Here is a 10,324-nt window from a genome sequence, read left to right on the forward strand (position 1 = left end):
GGGGGGGGGGGGGGGGGGGGTTAATTGCACGCCGGGAGAGATCGCTGAAATTAAACGTATCATTTGTTTGTACAGAGCACTGGTTCGCCCGACAGCTTTCATATCTCAACGTGGTCCATCCGCCGTGCGCGCTGCTCTTTTAATTAATTAAGATCACCTCCGAATCAGACAGGTAGTGTTATACCGGCCGTACGATTCGCCGCGCGACGTCGTTAGCTTGCAGACCGATGTTGATATCTTCGAGTTGATTTTCTCCCTCTTTCCTCGATACACCGCCATTCGGTAATTGGTAACTCCGAGAATGCGTAATTCGTGGTGAATATCGCGGCGCGATTTCGAGCAATTCGTTACTCATTCGTGACATTTAATAATTGTGCATAATAGCATCTGTGAAAAACCGAATTTAATTATACGTTTAATGGATGATACAACCGCGACTGAATATCTCAGTCTCGATTCGAACGGGTTAATTCAAATGGACAGTTTCTCTCTCTTTCTCTCTTTCGCGCGCGCGAGTCGGACATTCAACGAACGTTGCCTCGTTAATTAATTAAGGTCGCCTTCGAGTCCAACTTGCGGTGGCCGCAACATACTTGCGCGTCTCCCGAACGTTTCTTCTTACCGCAAGATCATGGCGGACGAAATGAGAAGGAGCTCGGCGATCGATCGGTATCCCGATCATCTCGCTCGATGCCTATTTCGCGAATCGAAAGCGCATACGTCGTCCGTATGCGTCCGTCCTTTCTTTGGCGTTCTCGAAGCCGAGTCGGACATTCGCCAAGGTGCCACGATATATCTTTTTTGATGATTAAGTAACGCGACGCGAATTAAACGATCGAATTTGGATACGTTGTGAAAACACACTTAGCCAACAATCTGAATATTTAAGTATAATAAAATATTTATGTATCGAGTTGGGTGCCAAGAGTTTGTTCGGAGCGCCCCTGTCGCCATGAAGAATTCTACGATTCGCGCCAAGTTTACGAGCCGGTGCGTCCCCTTATCCGCCCACGTGGAGTAATCCGTGTTTCGCGCTTTCGTATTACGGTAGGTAGTACGTAACGGCGATGTAATACATTAACTGGCGAAATGACCGCGCCGCGACAGTAATGACCGACCGTAAAGTAATTAACGGTGGTAATAAACATAGCCCGACTACCGCGGGCCTAGGTTACCACTCGTTACGCATCCGGGCCGCTTCGGAACGATCCAACGCGAGACAGCGAACAAAGATGCTGCTACGACCTCTTCCGTCTGCGAGCCTGGGATGCAGTCGCGTAAATTAGCCATCCGTCCACAATAGATAGGCACCCACTATGCGAGGACCATCAAGCTCCGCGATAAATTACGGCGCGACGGCCTGCGCGAGAGCATTCGCCCCGAGGAGCATCAGTAGTCCGTATCTTCGAATGCGAATGTAGAAAACAATTATTTAGAAAGTTTCCAACCGCACAGTCTCCCGAGATCTCTCGATTCACAATCCGCCGACTGAAAACGCCTTTCGCGCGTCCGTCGCTATCTCAATTCTTGACGGCTTTACGCACTAATAACGACCAGACAATTTGTTCTAGCCCGACTAGAAATTTCACCCACGATTTCCTGGGCGCATATTATGAGAACTGTTCAGAATGGATTCCAATCGGAATAATTTAGTTTTCTCCAGAAAATACAGTAGAAACCTGGGGGATCGAACGATTGGAACTCATTCCGAACAGTTTCATAATACGTGCTCTGATCCAATCATGATACGTGCTTGATCCAATCGAGTTATCTGGTTTGTACAAGATGATGTTAATGAGTCCTAGTTATTAATAATCCTTACTATTGACAAAGTCTCAATCGCTACGCTGCGTTACATGACTTGTCAGGACCCGAAACGTCACTTTTTATAAGCCAGATAACTGAATTGGATCAACCTGATCAAAAGCACGGGATAAATCTCTAGTCGGGGACTGGACCGAGAAGAGAATAAAAGAGACTGAGAGAGACAAAAAACACGTGCGCTCTTCTTCTTTGCACTTATCCTCGTTTCATTCGCGACTTCATCGTAGCGTTCATTTCCACGTAGACCTGTTCGATTTCAATTAGCGCGACCGTCTCATTGAAACGGCCGTCGCGACACCGAGCTGCGCGACATCGCGCTTCCATTGCATCGTCAAGTGCGATCTTCATCCGCGAGATGAATCATCGTCCTCGCCCGCTCTCGTCCAAACGTAGGTGATCGCATAACTCACTGCCCGCCTGTATGATTGAGAAACCAGGCGGGACGGCTGGGTCAGCCGTGCGTCGTCGTCGTCATCGTCGGGGAGAGACCGCACCGGCAACAATACGAACTTCACCGAGGCGACGCGCACGCACTCGTTAAAAGAATTTATCCCGGCCATGACACGCGATGGACACACAAGCCGGCCGAATCTTGTCCGCAGTGTCGCTATCAATATTACCCACGAATTTATCGTCGTCCGTAGGAGACCGTGTCCGGTGAAAGCCGGCGCGGGATCTCGCGTGGGCCTCTCGACCGGGGCGCCTGTCGAGATACACCCGATCCCTCCCGTGCAGCACGCTGCCGCGAGCACGAAAAACCTCGTCGCCCTGGCCGATATCGTCCGCCTAATCCGGTTTGACAGCCAAGTGACACCGTGTTGTGACGGGGCCCGACGTCGTCCTATCTCGTCTGTCCGTCCATCTGTACGCCCGCTGAATTCTATCCGGAGCCGCCCGACTCTCCTCGCCTCCCTCACGCTCGCACACTCGCTCGCTCGTTCGTTGGTTCCTATGTAAGTCGATCTATTCCCTCATAATAGGACGCCGGTCGAGCTTCCCTCGCGCACGCGGAGAAGCGGAGGATCACATATGGCGCGGTCAGGTACCCACGTCTTTCGTGTAGATAGCTTCGGACTACCTGTCTTCTGACTACCGACGTGCCGTTTCTCGGCCGCGCCTCTCGGGAGCTTCAGAATCTTCCGTGTGCCTCGTCGGGTTTAATTTGTCTCTGAACAGGGGTGTCTTTTTAATTCGGCTGCAGCAGCCACGCAGGGCGACGGCGGATATATCGTCGGAGGACGTATCGGGTGAGAAGGTGCACCCTCGCGACCATGTTTTCGACTCAAACTCTCAAGTTTCGAGATGGAAGACGTAAATTGTGACATCTATGTGCGAAACCAACGTTGCCTCTGCGAAGAGGCTGTTCATCACGCGGCATATAAGTAATGAATAATTATGGAGAACGAGAGTATCCCTCCGAGTGGGTGGTCATTCGAAGAAACTCTCCGTTCGTTCCGTCGATCGGAGCGCATCTCCGCTCCGAAGGTTCAACTACCTGTTTACCGCCAGCGAGAAACCCCCGGTCGAGTAACACGACGATCGAGATCTCGAAATCCCTAACGTCACGCACTGTTAGGGGAAGAGGGACAGAGAGAGAGGAAGAGAAGGAGAGAAGGGTCGGTCGATTAGAATCAGCAGGAGCGGAAAGTTTCACGCATAGTGCCCGCTTAGTCAGGTGTGCGTAATTTTCCGTTTCACGGAGCCGGACGCGGACAATTCACGGGAGATGGGCTCGTCAGAATTCGTATTTTCCTTTCTCTCTCTCTCTCTCTCTCTCTCTCTCTCTCTGTCTCTGCCTCCATTTCCGGCTCGAGATCGTAGTCAGCCGGCGCGGTCTCGTAATTGACGTAATCGTCAAGTACTGTCGTACGTGGCATTGCGCGAAAGCATAAACAACGAAACGTCCGCGCGAAACGAGACGTCGAGCGCGTGTACCTCATTGTTAATTCAATAATGACTTCAATCAACATCGCGGGCCGGACGGCAATTAGACTTTCCGCTCGATTAAATCGTGTCACTCCGCGCCGCGCACTCGTCTCTCGCAATGACAATACCGCCGCAATTACGTAAACGCGAGCCGGGCAGAATCAATCGACGAGAGCCCGGGAGAGTGGTAATAACTCCCGATAAGCAATTGGATCGCGCCGTCCGTCCTCGGTGCGGGAAAGCGCTTAAGCGTATCGGGACATGACGCGAAACACACGCATCCTGCAGCCTTGAGACGTCACCTGAGATTACCGACCTGTGTGTGGTACGATTCGAGGAAACCCTTGCCGCGAACAAAGAGAGAGCACTACCGCGAGTCCGTTCGCGGACAGTCGGCCGCGGTACGTCGATCATCCTGAGAATGCATGCACCACTTACGAGAGGAAGAGAGGAAGAAAAAGGAAGGAAAGGATAGCGCAGCGCGAAGGGCAAAACGGAAAAACTCGGGACGGCATTTGCGGTCAGGATGCTGCCTTTGTATTGAAACGATAATGCTTACTTAATGATTTCGAGCGACGTGTTCGCATAGCGATCGGCATGCGGGGGTGAAGGCACCGAAGGGAGGCACGAGAGGGAAGGCAGCGCGAGAGGGAGAAGACGGTCTCCGCAATGAAGAAAATTACAGGCTGCGCGACATGGACGTCGGGGCCGTCGTGGAGAAACCGGGCGCGGGGAATTTTTCAGTCACCTCCTAATGACCGCCGCGGACGCGCCTCCTACGGGCTACCCGTTTACGGTTAACAATAATCATTCAATTACGGCGCGTGACGTGCACGTCATCCGGTGTCTACCGTGACCGCGGTGGCGCCGTCGTTTCTTTTTCGCGCGCTCTCCGCCGTCGCGGAGGCTGATCGGCTGCTCGCAAAAGAGATAGATAGATAGAGAGAGGGGCGTGCGTGAATCACCGGTGATAAGCTGAATCGCTTCATCACCGTGCAAATCGCGAGAAATCGCGACTCCATTAACAGGCAAGGACGCGCAGGAGGTGTTTTTTGCGGAAGCGCGGCGAAAAATGGAGAATGAGCGGGACCGCCGGCGGGAAATCCGAGCGTGAATCGCCGATGGCGACAAGAGCAAATCGAGCGTGCTCCTCTGTGCTGCGAAAGTGCGACGGGGAAGGTCTCTCGCGCGCCGCTTGATTTCGCGAGTCTCGCGGCCAAGCACGCGAGCGAAACTCGACACGCGCGCGTCGTACGTGCGTGCGTGCGTGCGTGCGTGCGTGCGTGCGTGCGTGCGTGCGTGCGTACGTGCGTGTATGCACTCACGTGCACGCACGTTGATCGTCTGCACGCGGCCTGCGGCCAGCTAAACGAGCTCGAATGTTTGTTTAGCTGTCTCCGCTCAGCTCTCTTTGTGCTCGTGTCTACCTGCTTGGTTTGTCTCGGCGCGCGCGTGTTCGTTCCCGAAACGTGTGTTAAGCAAACAACGTTAACGTCTGATCCCAGCGTCGGCCGGTTTTTCCTTGGCAGCGTTAGACAGAGTGATGTCACTTCCACTTATCGCGATGATGCCAATGGAATTATTACGGCGAACGATGAAGATAAGACACCAGGCGGCGTTCAGAGAACACAGAGACAGCTACGCTCTCGTAGAGGGGCACGTTGGCAGCGGCTATGCGTGATTCTCGAGAAGTGATTACGCTTCGTTAGCGTGGAAAAGGATCCTCGTATCGCGTGAATGTTTAACGTTCTTACGATACGGTCGTGTTATCACGCCCTGTTTAATCGGTACACGACGCGGCTCGGTTGAAATCTTCCATCGCGCGGATTGAAACGGTCATGAGCGAGCAGTCTCAAAAGCACGAAGTTGTTACGGTTTCAATATCTTCTTAAGATGATATTTTGTCCCGTGTATATATACTATGTCGCTCTCCCTCCCCTCTCCTCCCCATCTCTCTCTCTCTCTCTCTTGCGGGATATTACATTTGCACGGTGCGTCGCGGTGTTATTTCTCCGCGTACAATAGCGTGTCATTAGCGCGACAGGAAACGGCAATTGCCAGAAAGAGTAATTATGCTGCAACGTTGCAGATTTACGCTCCAGAGCATCTCGATAGTATTCACCTCACCCTCGCGGATCCCACCTTGATTGGCAATTTTTCGAAAGCAAAGAAACTGCGATTCGCGCCGGTCGATTTAGCCGGCCGCAAAAAAATCGCAGCGTCACGTGTTGCGTGCATACCTGCATACCTCGACTAACACTGTGCGGCAGCAGATGGGCACGTCCTTTTCCCTACATTCTGCACGATGCAGGCAGGCAGGCAGGCAGGCAGGCAGGCAGGCAGGCAGGCAGGCAGGTAGGTAAGCAGGCACAAGTCCCACTTTCCGTCATTCTTCAACGCTACCCACACACACCGCCGTTCCGAGTCTCACGAAACGCTCGACCGGGACCCATTGTCTATTGTCGAAGAACGGGAAAGGTGTGTATCTTACGTCAACCTCGTTTTCTTAAACCCACTAAAAGCCATTATCGTCAATTACACCACTTTACAGAAATTGACTCGATAAGAGAAAAAAGAACGCGCGATGGAGCTGCAATTAAATTCGAGGTACACGATTACGACGGTGTGTCGGACACGCGCACGCGAAAATTTCAATTAAGCCGGGCTCGCGCTTCTTGCGCGCGTCGTTGTTACGAAATCGTCGACGCAATCAACCAAGATGAATTGCACGACACGCGTATAATTTAATACGAAAGAGAGGGGGAGAGAGAGAGAGAGAGAGAGAGAGAGAGAGAGAGAGAGAGAGAGAGAGAGAGAAATGTATACACGGCCGTGCTAATGTAACGAGCAGATACACATTGACGCAGCATCTATACGCACGTTTGATCACAGTGCCCCTTGTGACGCGGGCGAATCACTCGAGTCGGGATACCTCGCAGGCGCGCGCAAATTGCACGCAAATTCCCACCGGTCCGCCGTCCGTCGTCCACGACGTTGACTTCTTCGTGACACTTGGCTCCCTTTTGTCAGAGCGCATCCTGCCGTGCGCGAGAGAGACGAATCCTCCGGGCCGCGCCCCAGCCGTTCGTGCAAAGCAAAACGGGCCGAAGTAAAGCGAGGCAAAGTAAAGCAAAGCGAAGCAAAGTGCGCGCGGTGAGTGAGCGAACGGTTCCCTCGCCGAGAGAGAGAAAGAGAGAGTCCAAGTCGAAGTCGGCTGTCTCAGATTACATCGTGTCACCTCGCCTCGGCCGGCCTGGCTCCGACACGCGGGAGAGAACACACGTGTTAACATCTTGTCGCCCGAACCCTCGGAACCGGTGAAGCCACGGGCACTCAGCTAGTCTCTCTTTGGCCGATACCGAACTCGGATCTCGCGCGGCGATCTGTTTCCCAGAGTAACTTCATCGTCTCGTCTCCGAACCGAGATAACGATGCTTGTAATTACGTTGTTCGGAAAATGTACGCGCGCCACGTGGACACTAGCTGATGACAAATGTCCCGCGCGCCTTACATACCTGCCGTCCATCTTTCTGACAGAAAGATTGAGGTATATCATTATTTCCTGGTCATATTTAACAATAATACTTTATTGATCGGTTACAGTATACAAAAGAATAAAAGAACAACAAACGTACATAATATTGACAACCAAAACGATGAAACAACTTTGTAATTGACTTCAAAATGCTTAATCTATAACTAATTATCCTTATAAACAAAAATCTTAATCTAAATATAATCTAATGTACGAGGTTTGATAAAAAAATACGCAGAATTTTTAAATTTCGCGGGCTGCATAAGTCCAATTGTCACAATTTTTGTTGTTGTGTTGGTATACTTGTACCCTGACATATCTTAACATATTGGATGCCATATTGGATGCTTACTTTATTGTTGGCTGTCGAAAAGGTTACACGTGTTTTGGTATATTCGGCCATTTGTAACTTGTGGAAAAAATGGAACAAAGAATTTGCATTAAATTTTGCTTTAATAATGGAAAGTGCAGCACCGCATTGGAAATATTGATTGTTGCTTTTAACGAATCTTTTATGAATAAAACAAGCGTTTACAAGTGGTACAAACGTTTCCAAGAGGGCCGTGAAGACGTTGAAGATGACGAGCGCCCTGGACGCCAACAACCGATGACAACGTCGAAAAAGTGAAGAAAATGATTATGGACAATCGCCGAATCACTATCAGAGAGGTTGTTGATGATGTTGGCATATCATTTGGCTCATGCCAAGCAATTTTTTGGGATGTTTTGAGCATGAAACGTGTGGCAGCAAAATTTGTCCCGAAATTGTTAAATTTTGTTCGTGAATTTTTGACCAAAAACGACACCGTTATGATGCCTCAGCCTCCGTATTCGCCGGACATGACCTGTGACTTTTTCCTATTCCCGAAGCTGAAAAGAACCACGAAAGGACGATATTTTGCCAACATTGAAGAGATAAAGACAGAATCGCTGAAGGAGCTAAACGCCATACCGAAAATAGCATTCCAGAAGTACTTTGAAGATTGGAAAAAGCGCTGGCACAAATGTATTATATCTGATGGGGAGTATTTTGCAGGAGACAACATTAATATCGATGAATAAAGATTTTTTTAGAAAAACGAAAATTCCGCGTATTTTTTTATCAAATTTCGTATAATCATGTATCTATATCTAAATTACAAATCGGATAGGTATTCAGCAATATACAAACAGCGCAACATAGTATTACAAAAAATAATGGAATATTTATCAAATTTAAAACCAATTTCCAAACAATTATACCATCAAAATTTGGACTTGCATGGATAATAATGTGTTTTATATTTTAAAGCAAAACATTGATGTTTGTAGATTTTCGACTGTTAAATTTTGCTCCAAAAAAAGGTTCATCGTTAGTTGAAACTTATCTCTCGCGTAAAAGATATGTGGAACTATCTAAATATTTCAGTTGAATCATATGATACTTGCGACATTATATTTGTAGTCGCGATTCGACTGAAACAAAATCGCATCCAATTCTAGATTCCGTTTCGAGGACTTGAGACGAGTTTTAAATAATGACTATTCGTATGCAATGGACAGCGGAGAAGAAAGTCTGATTGAAGACCTCCAAATGTCAATATTTTGCTTTAAAACCACAAAATACACCGTCGTGCGTGCGATGCGCTCGGAGCACACGATAACAAATCGGATTCGCCCGGTCTATTCAAAGAACGGCAAGTAGGAATAACGCTCGTCACGGGTAAAGACCGTAATCGGTTTGGCGAGTTTGGCGATCGAACGGAAGACAAGATTCGCCATCGGACCGTTAAGGCGGTTAAGCGCTTTCGCAAATGGGCTCAGACACAATGGGCTCTCGTACCGAGAGCAGGCCACGGTCGATATGAATGTCAGCGGGCGCGCGCGGGGCGCGAGTTAGAGTACGCTTTCACGCGTTTATCGTGCGTTATATTTTTATTGCCACGGCCTCCGGTCCCGGTTATGGGCATACCCGGATTAGTCTCGATGTGTACGCAGCTGAGGCCCCGCCGCCGCCGCCACCATGGTCTCCCGCATACACGAACCCTACTACCCTAACTATCCGGGATCAATAAAGGCGTATTGACGGCTTCATCTTCCCAGTTACGGCTGGCGCTCATAAACGATCCGGATTGTTTTAAACGGGTACTCGCGCCGTTGTAATTTCGCCCGAGCGTCATGATTTCCCACTATCGTGCTGCGGTGCGCGATTTGACGTATGCGACACATACGGCTCTTTTCTTTTTTATACACGCTGTCCAGAGCGCGAGAACCAGGACGCGAAAAAGGGCGCCGATCGTTTCGAGATGGAACGGAAATATTTGCTACGAAATGAACTTTTGCGTTTGGTGAAAAAAAAAAAGGAGAAACGGAGAAGAGAAGCGAAAGCTGAACGAAGGGACAGAGAAACCGAGAGTCTACACACACACACATACGCGCGCGGGTTTTATAATAGCATATTGAATGCGTGCGCTGCAAGGGGGTTGCATAAATTCATTTTAACCCGTATTCCGTATTTTTCGATCATGGAAAGAGGATTATACGAACCGGTGACACAATCTGTTAAGGGGAGTGGAGCACCCTCGTTATAATGAAATGTTAAAGCGATAATGTTATCGAGGAAATTTGTCATGGATTACAAGTGGATTACAAGTTATTAACAAAACCCTCCAGTCGGACGAAACGTCAAAAAAGGGTGCTCGCGGCTAGCACGGAAAATTCAATATTAAAATCGCGTTGCGAGCGTGATGTCACACGTGACGTTATAATAGCCGAATGTTAACGAGTTCGCACGCTCGCAAAATGCGATTCTCGATCAATGGTTGTAACGAGTACCGCGTTTAATAAGCGTGTCGCGAAATTAGGCTTGTCAAACGACCAATTACCATTCCCGTGTAATTAATGGGGAAATTTGTATTACGCATCCGACAAGTGACTGTTTAGATTCTCAATCAACCGCTGTTCGTATCAGACGTTAAAATATTGTCCTGATCTAAGAAATGTATATGTATATGTATATGTGTATATATATATATATATTTTTTTTTTTTTTTTTTTTTT

At 49.1% G+C, this 10,324-nt stretch overlaps 1 protein-coding gene across 1 annotated transcript in view; it reads left to right on the top strand.

Annotated features, from left to right (window-relative positions):
* The window catches only part of LOC116842206 (ephrin-B2), a 517,056-nt gene that overhangs the window by 143,547 nt on the left and 363,185 nt on the right, over positions 1 to 10,324 (top strand). The gene's annotated exons all lie outside the window — the stretch shown is intronic.

Source organism: Odontomachus brunneus, unplaced genomic scaffold (assembly GCF_010583005.1).
Source record: "Odontomachus brunneus isolate Ranch 3 - 2012 unplaced genomic scaffold, Obru_v1 Obru_scaffold_022, whole genome shotgun sequence".
Classification (NCBI taxonomy): Eukaryota; Metazoa; Arthropoda; class Insecta; order Hymenoptera; family Formicidae; genus Odontomachus; species Odontomachus brunneus.